The sequence below is a fragment of the Gorilla gorilla genome, chromosome 15 (assembly GCF_029281585.2).
Source record: "Gorilla gorilla gorilla isolate KB3781 chromosome 15, NHGRI_mGorGor1-v2.1_pri, whole genome shotgun sequence".
NCBI lineage: Eukaryota > Metazoa > Chordata > Mammalia > Primates > Hominidae > Gorilla > Gorilla gorilla.
In genome coordinates, this window is record NC_073239.2 from 76,667,010 (window position 1) to 76,682,553 (window position 15,544).

Sequence of the window (15,544 nt, forward strand, 5' to 3'; positions counted from 1 at the left end):
AGCAAAGAAAAGGCTGAACACAGGCCCACAGTGATGTCACCTTCTGCTTTGCCAACTCAAGTCTTTTATTGACTATGTCAGCTGAACCTCAGAAAGCATCCTTCTCTGCTGACTACATTTGCCCTTTCCTGGGGTGATCACTCCAGGAATGAACAACTGAGAGATAAATGCTCTTCGTGAGTAGTAGTAGGAGATCCACATATAATGTTCTCTTCTTAATTAGCCTATTATTCTTTAACTTCTCTTTGGACTCAATAACATTTAAATGTGCTTTTGAAAAAGAACACAAGCTATAAAGCACATTGACATAAAATAAAATCCCACAACAGACTTCAGTGGCTTCACCTTTGTGTATGGAGTTGCCATTCACTTATTTATTAAATGTTTATTAAGTCTCCACTACTCACTAGGCATCACTGTAAGCACTAGAGATACAGCAGTGAACAAAAGGCTGTGATCTCAAAAAGCTTAACGTCTACTTGGGAGAGATAGGCAATAAACAAATAAAGGAAGGCATACATCATGTACTGGGTGATGATAAGTGCTTTGAAGATCTAAGACAAGAGATCATTGTGAAACAGGTCCATGATAGGGACCTCATCAAATTTCCAGTGCGCTCCATGCATCAAGATGCATAGAGTCATGTGACAAATTCTGGCCAATGAGCCATAGGCAAAAGTGACATGTATCATTTCCAGGGGAGGCTTTTAAGAGCTGGTGTCAGCTCTTTCTTCCTCTGGCATGGCAACCTGAGAAGCCATATGTTGATATTCAACTGGCACAGAAGAAAGGGAGCTTGGATCCCTTTGTAGCTGAATAAAGGAAAGCCTCCACCAAATAGCAATAGTTGAAAGCCAGAAATACATGTTTGTTGAGCTAAGCCATTGAAATTTTGAGGTTTGTTACTGTAGTATGGCCTAACAGAGTCAAAAGAGTAAGGCACACACCTGAGGCTAAGGGAGGATTGTGGAGGGAGCCCCAAAATACATAGGCCTAAAGATAACAAAAATCTATATACAGCAGATAGGGCTAAGTGGTATCCAACCCTGGCTGGACATTTTAAATCAGCTGGGGCATACTAGAAAATACTGATCTACAGATGTTATATCCACATATTATATTCTGAGATATTATGGGTGAGGAACTAAGCATATATTTATTGAAAACTACAGTCAACAGAAACTGACAAATTGGGTCAGCTGGCTTTAGGAAACCTCCCCAGAGGCGACCTGTCCCACAATATACTCTGGAAAGAGCTTATTAGTGAGATCAATTCAACTTCCGATAAATTGTTGGAAAGCAGTCAATCAAACTGTGACATAGGAAGAAAACTTGCAAACTTACTAACTGAAATGTTATGAAACAGTATGTTGCAGAAAGTATTCCTGCATTAAATAAGTAATTAGGCCGGGCGTGGTGGCTCACACCTATAATCCCAGCACTCAGGTAGGCTGATCACCTGAGGTCAGGAGTTTGAGACCAGCCTGGGCAACATGGTGAAACCCTGTCTCTACTAAAAATACAAAATTAGCTGGGTGTGGTGGGGCATGCCTGTAATCCCAGCTACTTGGGAGGCTAAGGCAGGAGAACTGCTTGAACCCGGGAGGTGGAGGTTACAGTGAGCTGAAATCGCTCCCATTGCACTCCAGCCTGGGTGACAAGAGTGAAACTCCATCTCAAAAAAAAAAAAAAAAAATGAGTAACTGTATTAGATTCTCCCAAAGCCCCATCTCATTGTATAATTATTATTAAAATAAATATTTAAATAGCAACAACATTAGAGGATAAGCACTTTACCTAAATTATCTCAAATAATCATCCCAAGAATCCAGTGATGTAGGTACTATTATCTCCTTTGAACAGACAAAAAAATCGAAATGCAGACAGGTTAACTTGTCCAGAGTCACATAGCTAGTAGTAAGTGGAGAAGGTAAGACCCAGATCCAATTGGCGCACGATTCTTTAACGCAGTGAAAAGGGGATGTGCAATCAAAAGGATACAGTGTCTTGAGGGAGGGAATCTAGACAAGGGGCCACTGGTGGGGGAAAGGACCTCAGGCACGGGGTTGGGAGCAGCTGCTCTGATTCTAGTTGTGGATTCTCAGTCCTTTGAAAACAGAACAGTTTCACAGGATGCCAAAGCATGATGGAAATTTCCGATGAGAACAATCTACTCTTTTTGCTCCAGGCAATAATGAGCTGAGCTCCCCACTAGGATGAAGTTCCCCTCATACATTTCCAGTGTAACTCATAACTTGGCATTCTGGTTTAGACCAGACTCAGACAAGCTTCAGAACACTTACTGCTGAGAATGGGGCCTTGGACTAAGGAAAATACTGCAAAAAGTCACAGGCATGTCTTACCCTCAGGCAGCTCACTGCTTCGCTCAATTCAGCGAGAATCAGTGATTTCCCAAGTTTGCTAGTCTAGCCCTAGACAGGGACTTCAGTTTTCCTAGGTGTCTCCTAGCTTTTAGAGAGTGCCAGCTACTCACCTTGTGGTTATACAAGATTTGTATGGTTTTTAATGACAACATTTCAGGAAGAAGCAATAAAACATCTTGAAGACAGAACTGTCTTTTTAAAATTTGCTCAGAATTACCATACCAGTAATTCCAGCAGTTGAGCAAAGGACAGTACCAGCAAAGGACAGTATAAAGGGGAAAGGTACAGAGAAGAAGCAAGACCTATAAAATTATGCTTATAAAAATTAGACTAATAGGCCGGGTGCGGTGGGTCACGCCTGTAATCCCAGCACTTTGGGAGGCCGAGGCAGGCAGATCACGAGGTCAGGAGTTCCAGGCCAGCCTGGCCAACATAGTGAAACTCTGTCTCTACTAAAAATAAAAAAAATTGGCCAGGCATGGTGGCAGGTGCCTGTAATCCCTGATACTTGGGATGCTGAGGCAGGAGAATTGCTTGAACCCAGGAGGCAGAAGTTGCAGTTAGCCGAGATTGTGCCATTGCCTCCAGCCTAAGTGACAGAGTGAGACTCCGTCTAAAAAAAAACAACAAAAAATAGACGAATTTTATTATGGGACATGTGCCACAACATACACTCTAACTATAGATCTTCTTTCTCAATTTTATATTACATCATGGGTTATCCCATTAGAATAATGCTGGCTACAGTAATAAATAATCCCAAAATTTCAGTGGCTTAACATGGAAGGAATTTTTTTTTGTTGTTGCTAATTTAATAGATGAGTGTGAGTGTTCATTAGCAGGTAGCTTTCCACCAGGTAGTCATATAGGAGCCCAGGTTCCTTCTCCTTTGCCATCCCCTTGGTCTAGAGCCTTGAAGGAGGAAAAGGCACAACTGCATCTCACCCATCTTCCCAGATGTAACCCATATCACCTCCACTCACATTCTATTGGTAAGAATTAGACTCAGAGCTTCACCTGGCTGCAAGGAGGTTGGGAAATACAGTCCGTGACTGAGAGCCACTTCCCAAGAAGGACTACGCTACGGAAGAGCAAGTATCAATTTGATGGAAAGTTACCCACCTCTACCCATTACAACATGGGCATCATATAAACTAGCGGGTCCCCAAACCCCTGGCCGCAGACTGGTACTGGTCCGTGGTCTGTTAGGAACTGGGCCACACAGCAGGAGGGGAGCGGCAGGTGAGTGAGCATTTCTTCCTGAGCTCTACCTCCTGTCCAATCAGCAGTGACACTAGGAGATTAGATTCTCATAGGAGCGTGAACCTTATTGTAAACTGCACAAGCAAGGGATCTAGGCTGTATGCTCCTTATGAGACTCTAATGCGTGATGATTTGAGGTGGAACAGTTTCATCCTGAAACCATCCCACCCTCCCACCTTCCCATGGAAAAACTGTCTTCCATGAAACTTGTCCCTGGTACCAAAAGGGTTGGGGACCACTGATATAAACTACAGGGGCAAATATATACAGTGGGAGAGACAAAACTTAATAGTTCAGGTGAATGACCTTATGTCTCATCCCAGAGGCAAATCAGTTCCAATTTGACAGAGGAACAGTAAGGCTGGAACCTCAAAAGTGTCTCTTTCTCAGAGAACTTTGCCCTCAGGCTCTAGGTTTGGCTCTGAGACTTTCCTCATCAACAAGTCCCTTTATGTTTTTAGCCAGAGTAGTGGGCCCTGAGGAAAAGATGTCTCCATAAGAACTAAAATGTAAATCATAACAGGACTTATAAATCATTCAAAGCCAAGATTTTTGGCTTTAGAACTATAGCATGTCTTGGTGAAATATATAAAAACTTCTCCAAATTTCAGGATTCTGTTTTCAGAGGACTAAGAAAGGGCATTAAAAATAGGCTGGGTGCGGTGGCTCACGCCTGTAATCCCAGCACTTTCGGAGGCAGAGGCAGGTGGATCACTTGAGGTCAGGAGTTCAAGACCAGCCTGGCCAAAATCTTGAAACCCCATCTCTATTAATAATACAAAAATTAGCCAGGCATGGTGGTGGGCACCTGTAATCCTAGCTACTTGGGAGGCTGAGGCAAGAGAATTGCTTGAACCTGGGTGGTGGAGGTTGCAGTGAGCCAACATCGCGCCACTGCACTCCAGCCTGGGCAACAGAGTGAGACTCCATCTCAAAAAAAAAAAAAATGTGGACCTCAACAAAGAGAGAATGAAGAAAATAAAAGGAACAAATTGACAATTAGACTATTTTACTTATATCCAAACTTTCTAGAATCATTTATTTATGATTTTCTTTATTTTCAACATTTAAGAAAACCATGATTCTATGTAAAAAAGATTCAAGTATAAATTGGCTAAGCTAAAGAAAATAATTACATGCTTTCCAAGTGATTGGACTGAATTTCCGGCTTACAGACCATGCTAACACTTGAACTAGCTGCCTATATTACATAGCATTATAAAACTATTTACATCTATATACATTTTTGATGTTAAATCTTAAATCTCCAAATTCTAAAGCAACTTGCCATAGAGAACATTTAGCTTTGCTTATAAGCAGGCCAATTACCTGGAAATCAATTTAGTTGGAAAAAGACACTGGCTGAAAATGAGTAGATCTTATTTTAAATCCTGGTTCTTCTACCCATGAGAAATAATCTAGAACAACGAACTGTACCTCAACCCTTGACTTCAATTTGAAATGAAGATGTTGACCCAAAACTCCAATTAGTAGGAAAGCACAGTTCATAAATTCTACATGGTATTATATTTTATGTTTTGGTAGAGGCCAAATGGTCTAGCCTTACAATTAATTCTGCTGAAAACTAAGTTACCCATTTGGAAATATTTTTTGGAACTCTGTCCTTGTGCTTGTTTCAAGGAAAATTCGGAGGGTAATTTAAATAATCAATCACCACAGAAACAGTACAGCGATGTGAACATTGTAAATTCATTTAAAGACATATCTTCTTATATCATAATCCAAGAAATCTTATTGTAAAGTTCAAATTGTGGTGGTGTGAGTGAGAAGTAGAGGTTGACCTGTAATCCCAGCACTTTGGGAGGCCAAAGCGGGTGGATCACGAGGTCAGGAGATCGAGACTATCCTGGCTAACACGGTGAAATCCCATCCCTACTAAAAAAATACAAAAAAAAAAAAATTAGCCAGGCATGGTGGTGGACGCCTGTAGTCCCAGCTACTCGGGAGGCTAGGCAGGAGAATGGCGTGAACCCAGGAGGCGGAGCTTGAAGTGAGCTGAGATCGTGCCACTACACTCCAGCCTGGGCAACAGAGCGAGACTCCGTCTCAACAAACAAACAAACAAACAAACAAACAAACAAACAAAAAAGTAGAGGTTGAATATTTTCATGGCAACCACTGGATGGCAATAGACATTAACAGTGAGTGGGGATAATCAATACAAAAGCATCTTTCTGCTTTACTTGATTTTCTTTGCGTTTTCAGAAGTAGAATCAAACTGAGCTCCTAGAGATGTTAGGGAGAGGTAAACAAGAGTGAATTTGGAAGTGAAAGAATTAGGTTTTGGGACACATACTCTACTTTTGCAAGTGCTTTGTAGGCAGATAAATCTCCCAAGATTTCAGTGCTCAGCCAAGAGTTGTAAGAAAATGAAGTTCCTGCCAGAAGGGAAGAGTTAAGCCAGAATGTTATATTTACCAGGATATGCAACTTTGAACTGGATTACTATTAGTGGTAGTGAAATGTTTGATCTTGTGTAATAAAGTCATGCCGGTTACTCCTGATTTGTGAGTGGAAGACTACAACTCAACCCCACTCCTCTCCCTCTCCTGCTACAAATTTTCCAGGCTATGAACAGAAATCACCCAGAGGACTCCTCCCACCCAGGAGGCCCCAAACTACTGAAACAATTAATGGTTAGCTCCTCTGTGTCCCCACCATATACTGTTGGGGCCTTTGTTCTAGTGGCATTGTGGGGTGGAGAGATGTTAGGTAGCATCCCCTGGATGAGCTGGCAAGACCTGGCTGTGTTTACATGATCTCCCCTTCACTCTCCCATAAGGAGGTGGAAGTCTCGAAGTAAACAGTATACATTTCACTTTAAATTCTACTTACCCACAAGAACCATTTAAACTAACATCTAAGCCCAAACAGAAAATCCAACTGGCCTTGGAAAAAGTTGGGTTACTGGAGGAAAAACCTGCCAAAGATTACTCTGAGGACGTTGAGAGATCAGCCCTGACATAGTCCCTAGAGTAATGATTCTCAAGTTCTCTGCCTACAATTAACTGTGCAGCTACTTAATGAAGCAGATGCATTAGCCCCTTCCTAGGAAATCCTGGGGTGAGCCCGGGAATTCTGTATTTCAACAAACTGCTTCTGATATAAATGGTCTACCAACTACCCTTTGAGAAACACTATCTAGAAAAACTGATCAGTTCCACTGAGCCCCTAATCTGCTCTTCCTGCCACTCATACCCACTTCCACAAGGAAAGAGAAAGTCCTGGATCAATGCTTTGCCTGGCCAAGAGGACCACCATTTCAACCTAGGTCACTTAAAATCCAGGAGTACCATTACAGAGACGGGGCGACTCAGGAATCTCTGAGTAAATCACCAATAGAGACCATGGCTGACTGCAGTCTTGAGCTGAAGTAACCAGACTGAGTGATGTGCTTGCCTCAACTTGAAGCCCCAGTTTGAGTATCTACTTTAAAGCTGCCTTCGCTCTAACTTTAGCCTCTGCTCTCCAACAGCCTGCTGACTTTTCCTTGCCTGTTAGTAAAATTTTGATTCACATTTGGGATGTTCTTTAGACTTTCTGAAGCTTTTGTGATTTCTTGGCCCTAGGCAAGCATGTATCCAACTCTAAATAACCAACTTGCTTGACCATAATCCCTACCTATCTCACTAAGGGTCTTATTTAACCTCCACAAGTGCCATATTGGACCATTCCAGCTCCAGTGTCAGCCACCCAAACATCACCATCACCTAAATACATTAAACCCATTGCTTGGCAAGGGAAATATGCTAGATACAGTGCTCAAATAGGGAGATCATTTCAGTGCTATCATAATCCAAATGGATGAGTTTTTCCAAAAGCAGACACACAAAAAAATGAGTTCAATGACTAATGAAGCAGCATCAAAGTTTGGGGTATTTTTCCCCATTGTAAATATTTTTGCATCTCTTTGTAATCATTGTGTTGACAAAAACTGAAATATAATTTGAGGGGTATTGGGGATAAAGTCACCCCTACCACAAATCCAAAGCATCGGTAGGTCCTATTAAGTCCATCTCCAAAGCATATCTCAAATCCATCCATTCCTCTCATCTCCAATGCTACCACCTCTCCAAGCCATTGCCATCTCATGCCTGCAAGAGCTTCCTAATTTGTCTTCCTGCTTCCATGCTTGCTTGTCCTCCTTCAACTCTTTCTCCCTACAGCAGCCAACCTCTAAAGAATGCAAGGGAGGTCATGTCACTTTCTAGTTTAAAAATCTTTCTGAGGCTTCTTAGAATGCTTAGGAAAGACCAAGCTCAGCACCATGGTGTGTGGATGGAAGGGCACTGCCAATCTTCCACCTCCATTTCTTGCCATTCTTCCCCTTGCCTACCACATTCTAGCAACATCAACTTGTTTCCCATGTATAGAATATCCCTAGAACTTTCCTGTCTCTGGTCTTTGCATTTTATATTGTTTGGAACTTGCTTTAACCAGCTCTTGCCACAGTTGACTTCTCAGTTTCCTCCTTCTCAGAGGCCTTCTCTGACCTTCCTAAGTGCCACCCACCACCAGGTAGTCTCTTACACATCACTCTGTTGATTTTCTTCTTAATGTCTACTCCCTCTTCCACCAGAATGTAAGCCCCATGAGGGGTGGATTCAAGTCTGCTTTGGTAACCACTACATCGCTAGTGTCAGGCACATCCTATGCCATATTGGTTGAATCAAAGGAAAGATGGATGTATGAATAGGTGGGACTGGCATAACCTTGAGTGAAATTTATGTATTGCATTTTTGTATTGCAGGAGTGTTTTGTGGGGTCACAAAGATAGAATCTAAAAGTGCAGAAACTATGTCTATGAGGGTCCCACCCAGACTTCAGAGGGAAGTAGGGTTAGTATTTGAGACTAGAGAATCTCCTTGACCTCATGTTGCCTCTGAGAATTAGAAGTATCTGAATCATGTCTTCCAAACTCCATTATTATAAGTGAGGTTGATCTATGTGAGGAACAGAGGAGAAAAAAGCCTGCATAGGGAATTAGGATTGCCATTTATTAATAAATAGGATCATTATTTCTTGGAGGCATAAAAATGTTTGCTGCCTGGGAGCTCTCCCTCTACAGGCAAGTTTAAGGTTGACTCAATTCCATTTTAGGAGCTGATCAATGCCCTACTGCATGCCCAAACCAAATTTACTAGGAGGGGTTATTGTGTCCTAAAGATTTGGTATTAAAAGTATTACCAAGGTACAATAACCATTTTAGATCTTTACACACATCTTGGAATTGAAGTGGCAAGAATAACTGTCCCTAGAAATAATAAGTGCTGGAGCCACCAAGATTTGCAGCAATTCTATCCAAGGCTGAGAAGGAAACCCCACCACTCAGTGAAGCCACCATTTAAAAAAAAAACATAGATCGATATGCAATTGGAACACTGCTAACTCTTGACAGCTTCAGAAGGAAAAGCCATGAATTCAGCTTGCTGCTGGCAGCCTCATCCAGGGTTGCCTAGACCAGAAGAGCTCCTTCTATCACTGGGCAAAGTCTCATAAAAGTAGCTTAGTTGCTTTCAATAGTCTAAGGTGGGCTGGTTGCAGTGGCTCACGCTAGTAATTCCAGCATTTTGGGAGGCCAAGGCAGGGAGATCACTTGAGGCCAGGAGTTCAAGACCAGCCTGGCCAACACAGCAAAACCCTGTCTCTACCAAAAAATACAAAAATTAGCCAGGCATGGTGGTGCATGCCTGTAGTCCCAACTACTCAGTAGGCTGAAGCAGGAGAATTGCTTGAACTTGGGAGTGGAGGTTTCAGTGAGCTGAGATCACGCCACTGCACTCCAGCCTGAGTGACAGAGTAAGACCCTATCTCAAAAAAATAAAAAAAATAGTCTAAGGTGGAAAATCGATGTCTCCATCTAAGTATTTCCATGGCATAGCATATACCAACACAGGAGTCACACTTTATCCAGCAGTTACTGGTCCATCTTGTTGAAAGCTGACAAAGAACAGCAGCTTCAGTGGAGGGGCATAGAGCTCAAGTGGAATCTAACACCTGTATTGTGAAAGAAAGAGACCTTCCAAGAATCTTTATAGCCTGGTATATTAATACAGTCTCATGAAAGTGAATACATACAGGACTAGGGTATAATGACTTTTTTGTTTTTTAGAATTATGAGAAGAAAGTAAATGGGTCACACTTATTTTGGTTCCCTCCCAAATATTTTAGGACAGAAGTAATATCTAGTATAATAATGAAAAGTGATAACAAACATCATAAATGCTAGACAGATGAAAATCTATTCTATTTGAGAAGACCTCCACCTGGTAGCCATCCCACAAATCACCCCTCCAAGGAAAAGACAGGTTTTCCCCTGCCACAAGGGGCTGAGGCCTCCAGCCTCAAGCTGCTGTAGCTGCTATACACAGAGGAGGCCATGGGTGAGCAGGCTGCAGAGGCCTGCCTCCCAGGGCACGGACAGGCACCTCTCTAACAGAAAGAGACAGAAACAGCTGAGTCCCCCTCAGCATCTTTAATTTAAAAGCATGATATGTCTAAGTCATGCTCACCAACATGTTTTCTTAGAAGGTCTGGGCTGCTTAGCTCATCTGTTTACAATAGAAATTCTCAAGCTTCAGTGTGATTATTAAAAGTGCAGATCTATGCCCCAGCCAATTCTCATTCTGTAGTTTCAAGGTGGGGGTAGAGTGAGAATCTGAATTCTGAACAAGCACTCCAAAAGATTCTGAGGTACCTGGTCCCCAAGCAACACTTAAGTCCTTGCTAGCTTAAAGAAATATTTCTCAACCTGGGTCACTGGTTGTGTACTTTAGGGTTCCAAAAAGAGAATTTTTACATTTGTGTATTTTTATTTTGATATTAATTTTTCAAATAGTAAGAATACTCTGGATCACCTGGGTGATAATTTTATAACCAAACACTACTGCAAGATTTCTACTGAAGTATTTACAGTCAGGTCGGCACCGAGTACCTTTAACTTTGTCTCAGGCTAATGAGTCTTTACTTGGATCCAGACTTAGTTCTTTTAAATGATTTTGTTGCTCTCCAACGGATGGATGCATGAAAATTCATTTTACTCAACTCCCTGTTGGTGTTTTTTCCAACTTTTTCATTACTATGAAAAATGCGATAAGAAAGATATTCATATGTATCTTTCTAACTCTATTTACACATGTGTATAATTTATATATTTTTGCCCACCTGCTATAGCATTTCTATGGGATAAATTCCTAACAGTATTCAAAAAGTATGAGAACTTAGAACTGTAAGAGGGTTAGAGTCCTGGAGGTTGAGTGTTCACACTCAATGACATCACTTCATTTGCTCAGGAAGGGAACAGAGGAAGGAAAAGAGCAAATTTTGACAAATTAACATGGACATACGGAATTTGGGAGGTCTGTGGGATGTCCAATACACAGTGAGGGAAATCGGCTTGGAGTTTAGAAAAGAGGATTTCTTCAAAGCAAGAGATTTGAGAAGTGTCACACATAAGGCAGTGCCTGAAAACCTGCATGGACGACAGCAGCCTTGACAGCAAGGATATGCAGGAGGAAGAAAGACAAGGATAGAACTCAGGGACAACACAAAGGAACTGGAAGGGAGGTAGCAAAAGAGACTGGAAAAGAGGTCAGAGAGTAAGAGGAGAACCAAGAAAGAAACATCAGTACGATAAGGGAGGAAAAAGTTCTGAGAAGGAGTGAACGATTTCCATGTGAGCTGATATTGTCCCTAATTTTATTGTTAAATGAAGTAAGTTACAAAACAGTATGTTCAATATAATGTTACTTTTTCAGTGAAAAACTATATATTCCTGAATACTTAAAGAAATTCTCGAAGAACAAGAACAACAATAAAAAAACAAACAATACAAAGGCCTGTAGTGACGTGTGAGAATTAGGGATGGGAGGGTTGAGTAGGGAACTTTTAACTTTTTTTTTTTTTTTTTTTTTTTGAGACAGGGTGTCTTTCTTTGTTGCACAAGCTGGAGTGCAGTGGTGTGATCAAAGCTCACTGCAGGCCCGACCTCCTGGGCTCAAGTGATCTTCCCACATCAGCCACCTGAGTAGCCGGGACTACAGGCATGCACCACCACACCCAACCAATTTTTGTATTTTTTGTAGAGATGGAGTTTCATCATGTTGCCTAGTCTGGTCTTGAACTCCTGGGCTCAAGTGATTCACCGGCCTTGGCCTCCCAAAGTGCTGGGGCTACAGGTGTGGGCCGCCATGCCCAGACTCTTTAACTTTGAATTCTGTGCCGTTTTGTACAGTTTGAATTTATTACAACAAATATACATTACTTTATTATTAACGTTTTAAGGATGGATCAGCAGTATGATATTAGATTACCAGAGAGGACAAGAAAGATGAGATTGAAAAGAGCCCATTTGTTTGGCAAGAAGACAGTCGGTTTCAGGTAGGAATATGAAAGCATACTGCCATCGTCTAAAACCCTGCTACCCTGGCTGAGTGCGGTGGCTCACACCTGTAATCCCAGCACTTTGGGAGGCCAAGGCAGGTGGATCACGAGGTCAGGAGATCGAGACCATCCTGGCTAACATGGTGAAACCCCATCTCTACTAAAAAAAAATATATACAAAAAATTAGTTGGGCGTGGTGGTGGGCGCCTGTAGTCCCAGCTACTCGGGAGGCTGAGGCAGTAGAATGGCGTGGACCTGGGAGGCGGAGCTTGCAGTGAGCAGAGATGCGCCACTGCACTCCAGCCTGGGTGACAGAGCGAGACTCCATATCAAAATAAATAAATAAATAAATAAAAATAAATTTAAAAAAATAAAACTCTGCTTCCCAAGCTTTAAAGTGTATAAGAATCACATATGCACTTATGCACAGGGGATCTTGATTCAGTAGGTCTTGGAAGGAGCCTGAGATTCCCCATTTCTAACAACCTCCCACATAATATCAACATGGCTGATCCAAGCCGCACACTTTTGAGTTGCATGATAAGTAATCAGAATGCAGGAAACAAGCTCAAGGGCAAAGATACCATGATTTCCCAACAGGCGTCCCCCTGGAATATGAACCCAACGGCACACTCTAATAAAAAGTATTCTACAATCACAGAAGTTTGGTAAATATCACATAACTATCCTGATTAATCACACTGGGTATTAGTGCTTTTATGAAAATTTTTAAATTGGCTTTTTACTTGGACATTCCTAACAGTTATGGCTAATCTTGTAGAAAGGAAAACATATCTACCTGCTTTAGAATCTAATGTTTATAACAGGTCATCCTAGAAGGTGTAGGGGAGCAGAAATACAGGGCGGCAAGAGCTCAGGGGTGTACAAGGAGGAAAACTGAAGCATGAAGAAAGAACTGTGTTTTGTCTCCAGTGCAATAACTGCAGAGGTCTCTGAAAGGTGAGAAAGCTCCAAAAGTAGGCCTTGTTAGAGCACGTGCACCAGTTACCCTGGTGCTCCTCCATGGTACATGCAATGATGCCATCAAATATCTGTCAAACCTTATCCTAAATATTATTCTAAATATTTCTAGGCTCTTCTGAAATTCTGTCCAGCATCAGCAGGATGGCTCATCCCCTGGATACTTGTGAATGCATAAACTTAAATGCATGCATACTGCCAGAAGCTTCAGTGGACAAGAGCAGGAAACCACAGAAGCTGACTGGACCTCGCTGCTGCCAGGAGTCAAGCTTGGCATGAGCACAAACCTGCTGTCCACAAACAATGATTAAGAACAGCCTGGGGCTGGGTGCGGTGGCTCACGCCTGTAATCCCAGCACTTTGGGAGGCCAAGGCGGGCAGATCGCCTAAGGTCAGGTTCAGTGAGCCAAGTTCACGCCATTGCACTCCAGCCTGGGCAACAAAAGCGAAACTCTGTCTCAGACGAAAAAAAACAAAAAGACAAAAAACAGCCTGGGGATGGCTGGGCAGTGCTGATCCTTTCTCACCTGCTGAGACAGAGCAAGTGAGACCAAAAAGAACCTCAGAGCTCAAATTGCCTGCTGGCATTGCTGAATCACCTGCTCAGGACCTCCAGTTCTTGGCTGCCTCAGAATGGCCTTTTAGACTCTTCATAGACAGTGCAGTGGAGCAGTGAGTTTCAGTGGGAGACTAGATTTCAAAGGACCCCTCCGTGCAGAAGAGAGTGGAGATTATTCACCTTGGCATGGCTTCATCTTTTGAAAAGACTGCCACACCCTCCTCTCTACCTTTTAAACTTGGCAGCACAGGGTCCAAGCCATATGGGGCAACTTGTACAGAGATTCAAAGGACACAAAATTGGCCATAAAATATACTCTGAAGCCTTTGCATTCACAGCTGCAGTTTTCCCTCTCCTCAGCTCTTCATCAGGTGTCTGGTCAGTCAGTCCCAGCTGTTGTCCTTGTCTCTCAATAGGCCTGCAAGTTCCCTTTTCTCTTTAGCCCTCAGATTTATCTACTTTTGAGAATAAACATATTTGAACAGCACTGTGCACACAGTGATTATCTCAGGAACATTAGTTAGGGGATAAAATGGAGACACATGCCTGTTACAGTACAGTGACATGAACACATGCTCAGCATGACTCAAGCTTGACTGTCTTGGGGCCCCAAGGGGCTGAAGGTTGTTCATGTTAATACTTTTTCCTGTGGTTCCCTGCAAGCTGCAGCGTCTTTTCTTACTATATCAGGATAGTAGCGAAAAAACCCAAAATGGTTTTAAGATTGACCCAACAAACACATTCCCACCGTTAAATTTGTCTTCAAGTATCTTCCCTATCACACACACTAAATATGCTTTCAGCTCTTTAAGAAGAGCTATTTGGGAAGTCAAGAGTCAATTATATCAGCCCCCACACCATGCCACATGTCTGAGCCACAGCAACTATGTATCTTTTTATTTCAGTCCTCTAGATTCCTCTATTCTATTCCAATGTGTTAATTTTAAAGAATTTAGCAGCTAGCTTCCAATTTAAAATAACGAGAAAGATTTTGTCCTCTATTTTTATATGAAGCACTTTAACTGCCGCTAACATCATTGAAGTTAGCATAGACACAGGAAAGAGGGTGCACCCTTGAAATCACTTATCTCCAAAAGGAAAAGGCAAAGAAAGCACTTCTAAAGGAATGAAAAGTAGAAGAGATGGGTGGGAGGGGACCTTGAATACAGTTGTTAGGGTTTGTTTTAAAGTCCTACCTGAGTGTTCTCTCCCCAGGAACTGGGTAGAAGTTCTCTAACTTCACCCATTAACAAAAATAGAATGAGCAGGACCTCACTTAGTCATGTGACTCTAATTCCTTTCTTGAATTCCATAAGACAACTGCAATCAGGTGCGGTGAACGATTTTTGGGGAAGAATCTCTTGTACACGTATAATGTCTGGAAAACAAATGACTTCCATTTTTCTTGCATTTGAAGACTCACCTCAAAATTTTTCATAGGGAGAACATAATGACCACATTAAATTCATTCTAAGTAATAAGAGACTTTAAAAATGAATGAATCACCTTCAGTCTTGCTTAGGGACAAGAGAAAACTCTGGACCCAACTGTGGTCTCTGTCTTGCCTGACTCACTGGGACACAAAAACCTTACCAAGGCCCAAATCCTTTGCCCTTGGGTAAGAGAAAGGATGGAGCTGAGCTCCATTTTGCATACTTAAGAAACAGGCCTGGCTGGCAAAATAGAACATGCTAGTGGTGGGTTCCAGCACCTACAGAGACTGAGCAGGGGAACTGGACCAGAGCCTGGACGATAACAAGAAAAGCATCGCTTTCCTGGGGGAGGAAACCCAGCCCTGGAATGGAAAGACAGGCGCATGCACTCCATTTAGGAGATCCTGGAGTGAACACAAAACCGCTCATTATTAGGGAGGCTGGATTCAGCCAGTCCTGAGTTGCCCTGAGCATGTGGTTCTGCCACCGACTTCTGTCCCAGCTGCAGATCTGAATTCTC

At 42.3% G+C, this 15,544-nt stretch overlaps 1 protein-coding gene across 1 annotated transcript in view; it reads right to left on the bottom strand.

Moving 5' to 3' along the window:
* Positions 1–15,544, bottom strand: part of RTN1 (reticulon 1) — a 273,232-nt gene that overhangs the window by 115,112 nt on the left and 142,576 nt on the right. The window lies entirely within an intron of this gene.